Source organism: Octodon degus, unplaced genomic scaffold (assembly GCF_000260255.1).
Source record: "Octodon degus isolate 3935 unplaced genomic scaffold, OctDeg1.0 scaffold00004, whole genome shotgun sequence".
Lineage (NCBI taxonomy): Eukaryota > Metazoa > Chordata > Mammalia > Rodentia > Octodontidae > Octodon > Octodon degus.
Genome location: NW_004524580.1, coordinates 14,013,811 through 14,024,067, shown reverse-complemented (window position 1 = coordinate 14,024,067; position 10,257 = coordinate 14,013,811). Strand labels below are relative to the sequence as shown.

General features: G+C 38.4%; 1 protein-coding gene across 3 annotated transcripts in view; it reads left to right on the top strand.

The window, feature by feature from the left end:
• Window positions 1-10,257, top strand: part of Mgat4c (MGAT4 family member C) — a 265,766-nt gene that overhangs the window by 238,380 nt on the left and 17,129 nt on the right. The window contains exon 1 of one of the 3 annotated variants that reach the window (XM_004623768.3): window positions 5,694-5,818. The exons of the other annotated variants lie outside the window; for them this stretch is intronic. The gene's annotated coding sequence lies outside the window, so the exon portion shown is untranslated. Of the gene's footprint in view, window positions 1-5,693; window positions 5,819-10,257 lie in introns of those variants that run through there. 3 annotated transcript variants of the gene reach the window in all.

Sequence of the window (10,257 nt, the reverse complement as noted above, 5' to 3'; positions counted from 1 at the left end):
AAAAAAAGAGATAGTAAATAGTGTAGCACATTTTTTTCTTAGCTAATGTCCACAGTGAAAACTGTGCCATTTCTCCCTAAACAACATGTCACATTTTGTTACTTCCATGCACAGTGACAAGGAAATCTTTAGCTGGACAATTCTAAATATTTTCTCTCTATGCTAAAGCTCAATATGAACCAGAAAATAAACCTTGCTAGGCATCACTATGGACTCTGAAGGATCGTCTAGCTTTGATAATTTTTAACTTCACTGGCACTTATTGCTAGAAAAGGATAGTACATTTTGGGACATTAAAAAACAAATGACAAAATGGAAAAATAATTACTTTTGCTCCTATAAATAGCTAAGACTTTTGTGAAAACTATGATAATTATGCTTTCGAAACCTCCCAGAAATTTTGCTCTGTCAGCAACATCCTTTCTTTTCATCAGAACATATTTAATAGTGTCCTGAGGTTATACACAGCCTTTGACCAAGAAAGGTAGAAAACAAATTAGACAAGCATTAAAGCAGCAAGCCAAGCAAGGGAAACACACACAGTGGCACATGTCAGACACAAGTGCCTGCAAAATTTCTTGCATGTTTTCCCTGACCTGAGCTTAGATGTTAGGTACAAGCTTGTATAATTTGAGGCATGTAATTTACTTTTGCATACTTTTAATTTTAATATAGACTATTAAATAAAAACATAAATTATAGTCTCATGCCTTTGAGGTAACTAAGGTAGCTACATTGCTTTATCTGGGTTGGAACATGGTGTACTGTTTCCCTGCACTTATGGGCCACAGAGTAATTGTTCCTGGGGAAGAGTGATGGGTGGATGAAGGGAACTGGGTTGAAGAAGTGGATGGAGGGAACTGGGTTCAATAATATTTGGTAATTTTCTGCATACAGTCCAGAAAACATCCTGGAAACATGAAAAATTGTGAAAACAACACAAACACTTGTACTTTCAGCGAGCAGCTCCTTGGTATAATAACTCACTTGTCACTTTATATCCAGCATCAATTTTTAAATAAATCAGCACTTTCCTTGTGTTGATGAAAACTCAAACACAAATTCCTACACAGTATCTTTCCAAGGGAAAATGTAACAAAATTTGTACAACTAACACTTTATCTGTTCCCATGAAAAATGAGTTGAGGTAAATAATGGCGACGGTCTTCAGCCGCAGAAAGAATATTTCTATACCCCTATGTGTATATATGTCACAGGAGGGACAAATAATGGGAATATGAACAACCTCTGCCCTCAAATTGTGTGCCTCCTAAAATTTGCTATCATTATGGATATCAATATTAGGAATATCAGATTATATACCTGAGGCACCCCCTGTATACTCATTACCGTGTGTGTGTGTGTGTGTGTGTGTGTGTGTGTGTGTGTGTGGCTGGCTCATCCTGCCCTTGGGGCGGGGCTGAAATAGTATGTGGTGCTGAGGATCGAACCATGGTCCCTGCACTTGCCTAAGCAGGAGCTTTAGGCCACTGAGCTATCTCTCTGGCCTCCTTATCCAATTTTGCTAGTGGTATTCCAACTATCCACAACGTCAACATTTTTTTTTTTACGGAACCAGGGATTGAACTCAGGCCCTTGCACTTGCCAGGGAAATGCTTATTCTACTAAGCCATTTCCTCTGCCCCAACACTCTTTTTTTTTTCCTCCTACATTTCATAAATATCTTTAAAGATTCTGATTTATAGCAGTTATAAAATATTTCAATCTGCTGCATAATAAAACTAGAAAGTGGTGCTATTCTTTATTCTCACTTCAATAAACTATGAAGAGATAAAAAGGAATCTGTGATATCTTGCTAGTGGATGAAGTGAAGTTTGACACACTATTTTGCATATTTGCAATTAGCCCAAATAGTATAGCACAGGCCTGAGTCATGACCAAGAAATTCTTCAACTAGTTTCTAAGAATGCTATGCTATAGAAAAGAAGTGCAAGTCTTCATGATTTAGTATTTCATCTGCAGCTTCAATCGTAGATTTCCACAATATACACATACACATGCAAGCACTCTCAAACCATGGTAGTAGTTGTTTGCTATTTGTATTTTTTTTAATTTACTAGGTACTCAAGTGACATAATAAAAAGTTTGTTAGTTGTTCTACCTTTAAAGAATTCAGAATTCAAATAAAATAAGTTATAAAGGCAGCAATATTAAGAGATATCAAATATTAAGGAAATTAAGAAAAGCATAACAAAAGTTCTAAGAGTTCATAATATATGAAAAATAACCTTCTCCTGAAACAGAAATTCAGATAAATATTCAGTAATAAGGGAACATTTTACATAAATGCTAATTTTTCAAAGAAAATAGCAATAGGAGAGATGATCCATAAGAATTACAATGTGAGGCAAATATGAATAGTAATTTTAATAAATTTATGTGCAGAATGTAGCTGTTCTAAAAATCAGAGATTGGGCAGACAAAACAGGCTGTACACAGTACAACTTATAGGCAGGTCTTTTAATAAATAAAATAAACTCTATTGCACTGACAGGATCTTTGTTAGCTTCATGTGTGTTTACGTAGTTAATCCTTAAATTCCCTAACCCTAGGCAGGGATTGCTGAACTACCACACAGATTTGCTTTCACTTGCATGTGACTTGGTTTTCCGCTCTGACGTGGCCTGTTGGTGGCACTCACAAGTTACAAAGGAGGGTCCACCACAGATCTCATGTAAGCCTGTTGTGTTTCCCAGCAGATACTAATAGGCACAGGGACAGTGACAATGATGATGGCAGGAAGCTGCACAGTTCCCATGGAGCTATCCAGTCCCCAAACTATGCTACTTTGTATAGCTGGGGTCTAGCCTCCACCAGAGCTTTTCCTTAACAACTCCCTTTCCTCGGAAGATATCTCTTCTTATAACTCACTCTTAGTTACTTGAAAATATTATGGTTTTGAAATTCTCAAGGAAAGGTGACTTCAACCCTGTGACAAAACTATGACTCAGGAACAACTGTCTTACAAGACAGACAGTTCCAAAAAGCTGTAGGAGTATAGATTTATTTTAAAACAAAATTGTCCCACTTGACAGGCTATGCTGAATTTAGGAGTTTTGTGAACATCAACTTATCAGAAATTTTGGACCCTATTCCCCAAAGGATAAATTACTTTCAAAAAGTTGTGTTCAGCCCTTCCTCCTCCCCCCCCCCCGCACCTGTCCATCCTTTGAGAACATGTAACACCTTGGCTATTTAGGCAGTCTAGAGGATTGTCAATCATTCCACTGGTGCTCAGTGAGAAGTTAAAGTCGCTTAAGGGGCACACGGATGAGGACAGGACACAGCTCACTACTGTGAAAATTGTGCTTCTCATTATTCACAGCCAGGTGCATCCAAAACACAGAAAGTCAACTTTGCCAAACTGTGTTGGTGCTGCATTTGTCTGACTGTAGTCTTTCATTAAAATCACCTGCATTGTATTATAAAGTTGTAGGACTGTACACAACACACACCAAGGCCCTAGGGAAAATTACTTTAAAATCCAAGGAAAGCCACCAGGGTGGACAACTTGCAATCCCTGAGTGTCTGTCTTCAAACTCTGGAGGAAACCACCAGATTTCACATTGCATCCTTGATTCACTGCATGAACAGCTAAAGCTCCTGTCTTGGTAACCTACGTCTCACGGTGCTGGCTACGCCGCAGAGCTGCTCACCCCTGCATGGTTGTAGATAAACTCTCCACCTGTGAACTTCAATACCATTAGTCAGACGATCCAGGCCTCCACCTTCCATACAGAAAAGAAGAGAAAAGGAGGGTCACAGTACCGGTCCCAGTGCCTCCTCGGTGGTCAGCTAATTTGACACATTTAGAAGGAGGGGAGCTTTGTTTCCTGAGCCTGCTTTGTCCTCTATCACAGTGGTCCCCCACTGTGTTATTATAGGTTGTTTTATTGTTGTTGTTTTTTTCTGGATAAAGATAGTATATTACTAACTGTAAAACTACTTTCATGATTACAAAACAGAGCTTGCTTTATTTATTTCATCTCAGAGGATGAGGAAGCAGGATATAAGCTCTGGGAATTTAAGTTTTGACGAAAAAAGTAATTGTTCAAGTGGTCCTTTACCTTTCCAAATGTTCTTCATGCATCCTCAGGATGTCACCTCCTTGAGAGACGTAAAGTGCAAATAAAAGTGCAGATTTCAGAACTTTATTTTTTATTTTTATTTTTAAGAGGGTACAAATTAGAATTAAAACAAAAAAAATATTGCAAGTGATACACAGTTTAACTTAACAAGTTATATGAATTCCACAACTTTAAAAGGAAATAAAATATTTTTGAAGACCCATTCCCAGGAGGTACTTTGATGGCCTTCAAAGCAAACAGCGGGACTGAAAAAAATTGGCTTCTGTATGCTTTTTGTTCTATGAATCTCGAAGTCCGAGGTCTGAGAGGCAAGAAAACTCTACCCTTATCAGTCCTTCTGCTTGCACTCGTTGCAGGGCTGGTGGAGCTTCTGGCTGGGGACAGAGAGCATCCGCCTGTGTCTCCCCGATTTGAGCCCAGGGCACGACACAGGCTGATTGTTACGTTCGCCCTTTTTCCTCCGCCGCCGCCTGCTGTGGACACAGTTACCCCGCGAGCTCTCCAATGCCGCTCATCTTCCCACTGCCAGCTTAGGGTTATCACTCCAAAACTTCCTCTTCTAGCCTAAAAGATGACACTTCAGAAGCGAAACAGTGCCGAATGAGTGGGTAAGGAACACCATCCTTGTCTGTCGCTATTGCCAACATTAAAGGAAGCATTTGCTGAGCTTTGATTATGGAAAAGGCGAAGATCTGGTGGCAGGTAAGGGACAGAGGACGCAAGATTCAGCGGTGGCCTGGAAGATCTCCAGCTGAAAAACGAGGAAGCAAATATTCTGGAGAACCATTTGATGGTTTACAAAGTCTAGGGCCCTGGGAGATGGCTCAGTGGAATAAGCACTCGCTGGCAAGCGCAAAGGTCTGAGTTCAATCCCCAGTTCAAAAAAAAGAAAAGAAAAAAACAAAGTTTAGCTTACCAAGAAAGCATCTGGAAGAAGATGTAAACTGCAAGGGAGAATGATCACAGTTTTAGATAGGCTGTGTTGGAGTATTTCTCCTGGAAGCTGGCCAGACATAATAGTTATTATTCTAACATTGGGACTAGGGTGTAGTTAAAGGTCATCGCTGGAGTCCTGGTGAGGAATTTGTATAAAAACTGATTGTAGTGCTTGTCGTGTCCTGACTGGGGGTGGGGTGGGCGGAGAAGAGACATACACACAAAGAGAAGGAGAAGGTTGCACAGAATAGAGAGAGCAATATTTACAGGCTGCCTGAGTGAATAATTTACTAAACAGGCTGGTGGTAGTTTGTAAACCTGCTACATACAGTCCACAGGGGAACAGTAATAATTGGCAAGAAAGAATAGCACTCTCTCCCATTTTACCAGTTTATTGTCAGTGCATACAATTTTGTCTACAGACATGGTATAATAGAAAAATAGAGTGAATATTTAATTTTAAAATTTATATAATGAGATGCATTAATATTAATCTTCCTCAAAATACTTGCCCTAACTTTGGAAATGCTTATACTTCGTTCCATTTTCAAAAACAGTTCCAGAACTGCTCTTTCATGGGTGTCCCAGATTACCCTTCTCTAACTGCATACAGGTCTTCAATGAAATCAAACTACCTTTCTCAGTCACTTCAACTGCAGAGACAAGCCAGACGTTATGCAGCTCAGATCTGACATTAAAGGGACATGAGGATTCACCAGTGTTTTTAGCAGCCTGTCTTTCCCTTGGAGCAGCATTCACCATATTTTGAGCAGGTATTTTTGATGAAATTATAGAAAAACAAGGGAAATAACTTTTGGAATTACTTGCCAAAGTGGCAAAATGACAGGCTAAGTGTTTAAAGTGGGAATAGGAGTATGCTGAGGGGAATTAATAACTATGTATCTTTTACTATATCCTTAAAATTTAAATATTAATCACTACTTGTATTTGTAATCATGAACATGCAATTGCATGGAAATAATTGCCACACTATAATTTAAAATTTGTACATGCATATTAGTAAATATTTATATATGATTATACTTGTTCATATGTTCATATATAATGTTCTAGTTGAACGTAAGTATAAAATAAAACTTTATTTTATGTAAAAATAAATTGTTTGGTATTAGATCATATAAATATACTTTAAATATGTGTGTAATTGACCTCTGGTGGACATACTTTAATATTTGTGAAGGTTCATCAGCTGAGTCTTCTAAAGAGGGTGAGATTCTGCCTCCTAAGACTGCCTTCTTGAGCCAGATGTGCCAACTCTGCATACATTTGGGAAAGAGTAATAGGGTCTCCAAAGCATCACATTTCAGATATGGGAGAACAGCAGAACAAGTTAATGGTTTCTGATGAAAGGGAAGCAGGTGTCATGAGGAGTATAGCTTACCCTCTAGAACTTCTCAAGGAGAAAGCGAAGAATTCCAAATGGTGATCTCTCTTAGCTGAGCACTTTGATATTTGGCAGTGGCTAGATTTCACAGGGAGATTCAGAGAAAATGCTAGATGACTTAAATCTACGTGGATCATTTGACCTCCTTACATAACTACTCTGATTGATGGGCCACCATGATGGCTTTTGGCTCTCCTAGAAGTGATGTCAGTTTAGAGGCAGTATTTAGATCTTCCTGATAAAGTCTGGTTTCTTTCTTTGCCCACCCCCCTGCACAGTATTTTTATACAAGACCATTTGCTCCTTTGGAAAAAGTTGAGGAAGAGGTGAACACTATGTATTGTTGGTAGTGTTCTTTGGTTCTTCCTCAAGGGGACAGGCACAGGCTTCCCTTCAGTGAAAGCATTCTGCATTTTATGAACTGTCTCTTGTCCGGAAACTGATTGAGAGATCATGTTTCTATAATTTTATAGTTAGCGTTAGCCTGCTTTTGACTTGATCTAGAAGTTTTCTGCTTAGAAAAATGAAGTAAAAGTTTGCTAGGTCTCCCATCTATTTCACTTCTAGGAAAGTCACAGTTAACTAGGCACTGCCTTGTGTTCAAACATGTTGGCTTATTCTTATTGCTTCATTTCTGGTGCCAATACTGTTTCATACAACAATGTTCACCTTACGTTTGGTGGTGGAGGGCCAGCACTTGGCCTTTGATGCCCTAATATCCAGTGATCCCCATTTCACTTGTGATTTCCAATTGGGTGGCTGTAGCTTTCCCTAAAAAGTCTGGCCTACAAAGAGCAAATATGCTCTTTAAGAATGCTGCGCCTGCCAATTGGTTTCTCAAAGTATTGATTAAAGATATGCCTTTTGGAAACTTACAGTGTGGGAGAGTAAACTTCATAGGACAAATTTAATGTGGCATTCTAATCTCCCTGAGTTTTGGGACTCTTTCTTCTATATTAAACTGATGAAGACCAGGAATCTCCTGTTCATTTGTGTTAATCCCTTTGATCTATATGTTTCAGTTAGCCAAATGAAAAGCCCTTTTTGTAACCCCTTCAGCTACATTGCATGTGGAATCTCTGCTTAGACAACATATATCAATCATAAAAAAGCCACTTGATGCAACTCTATGTTTCTTCCTCCATCATCCGTCATCCTTGATATCCATTCCCACATGCTTCTCTTTGGATTACTCCTTGTGTAATTTAAAAACTGAAGGATTTCTTTTGGAATGCAGTGCACTCTCTTCCTCGAGGGCCATACTTCCTACCTCACCTTAGAGTCCTTCTGGTCCTTGAAACTAGTTACAGGTCTGAAAACAAAGACAGGTCATAGAGCTATGTCCTAAGGTGAATCAGAAACTGTATTTCTTGATAACTGCCTTCAGGGAAGCCATTACTATTTCTTCAGGCAATGTGGTGTCAATCCTCTTTGGCAGCTGTGGCAAAGCCACTGAGGGTCCTACAGTGCAGCTGAGGAAGCCGCTATGTTGGCTAAAAGACTCCTCAGGGTGTAGCAGTGTTCATGGATCCCAGCATCATGAATGTGTGTGCACATCCTGCATCCACTAACTGAATCACTTTCTCTTCCAAGCAACGCCCTAATGTGACCAGAGCACATTCTACAGGGCCAAGAGGTCAACTCCCATCCTAACTCAGCCAACACACTGCAAACAGCTTGTGTTTCATTTTCAACCTGGGGCTCTGGTAGAAAAGATTCTCTCTTAGGGAATGTTTAGAAAAGCTTAACCCATTCACCCCAAGTTGAATCAGAACATTTAAATCCCTAGAGCTCATTTTATTCTTTTACCACTTTATACAGTAACATTAGAACTACATATGAATCCACTGAATGTTGCACAACTCTTCAAAGTATCCTAAATCCAAGCACTGCATTATTTGTCTTTTATCAGTGACTGACTAATAGTGTCCCATGAAAGTATTTTTTGTATCTTTTTAAATTTGGTCATTGACTATCAGTGTTGTCTATATTGTTGAACAACTTACTATTTTTAAGGCTAATTAAAAAGCCAGTCTGAAAACTTTAGAATTATGGAGGGGCAGAGAGCTCAGCAGTCTAAGTGCTGGCCTGGCTAGTGCAAGGACCCGGCTTCGACCCCCCCCCCATACCACATGCATTCTTACCCCAGAACTGGGGTGTACTGTGCAGGCCACTGAAACTGGGCATGGTGGAGCATTCCTGTAATCTATTAGGGAGACAGAAGGATCACTATGAGTCCACACTGCATAGTGAGACCCTGTACCAAATAAAATTAATACATAAATAAATTTTAAAAATTAAAAAAAGAAAAAGAAAACTTCAAAATTAATTCCATCCTTAGAAGTTTGATCTTCTAGAACTACTACTGGTGTGAAAATCTGTAGTAGGGTTTTTCAGACAGAAATAATAGGACATATGAACAAGAATGTTTTGGAACAAACTATAATCATCGTGAATTAGTTCACTGAGTGCAAGTAAGTGATTCTTTTCATTCATTCATTCATTCATTCATTCATTTAGTATTTTAGTAAGGGTCTGCAGTGTCTATAAGGTCTCACTATATAGATTGGATTCACAGTGATTCTCCTGTTTTCAGCCTCCCAAGCTCTAGGATTACAGGTGCACAAAACCACGTCCAGTCTCAATCACTGCCTCAGCCCACCCTGGGCGCTGGGCTGGCACAGCATACCAGGAGTAATTCTTGATCAGTTAGCAATGTCATGAGCCAGTCAGCTTCTCCACGTCAGTCCTGGTAATCCATACACAGTTCATTAGTTTGGGCTTCAAATAAAGTCACCCAAAGCCATCATGAAGATTTGTAGCCCATTATCTAAAGCAGGTTCTGAGTGTTTTCAGAGAAGAGATATAATAAAAATCATGTAACTGACAAATATTTTAAGTATTCATGATGAAAGATTTGATGAGAATTCATCATAAAATTATACAATTGATCTAGCACTGAATGGAAGAAGGACATGGAGGAAGAGAAGAACAAACAATTGATAAGGGAAATAGGTTGCTAAGTTTGTTCTATGTTAAAAAATGACATTTTAAATAATCATAAAAATTAAGACTGATACAACTAGATATTTTATGGCCAACAATTATATGGACAAGTTACTTGGAATCTCATAAAATTTCAGAAATATGTAACAATGTTATAATGCTTGCTTATCCAAATGTAACAATGGAAAGATTAAAGTATTTCTTATTTCACAACCTTTTTATGTAATGAAAATATCAATCAAAAGCATCAAATTATTTTTTAAAGTTTTTCTCACCAAAGTGGAAGAACAAATCATTTGCAAATTTCTAGAAGTCTTCTGGGAAATCTCAAGATCAGTTTGAGAAGATTTTATGTAGAGCTTTGTATGGAGAAAGCAATATTGTGCAAAATGTAAAAATTTTAGTGCTTTCTGAGGAGAAGAAGTCTCAGTTCTCAGAAATACCAAGAGTGTCATAAAACTTAATGTAAAGCACAAGAAAGTGTTCTGAGAGGACCCCAAATCTTATTGTTCTAGGCAGAATCCATGGAAGATGAAGGCATATCTTTTATAATCCTTTATTAAAAGCATGACCCTAACCCAAGAAGAGATTTTCATTTCATCAGTGAAAAATTTAGGTTTTCGTTAGTACAATATTGGACCCTTTACAAAAAACAGATTTTGTAAGTATATTCAGTCAGTATTGACACTAGGACCGCATATAAGATTCTTCTCCTGCAAACTACTTACAACTTTTGAAATCAATTTGGTATTCAGTCCTACTCTTTTTCTCTTTTCTGATTATAGAGAAAAATAATCCTTT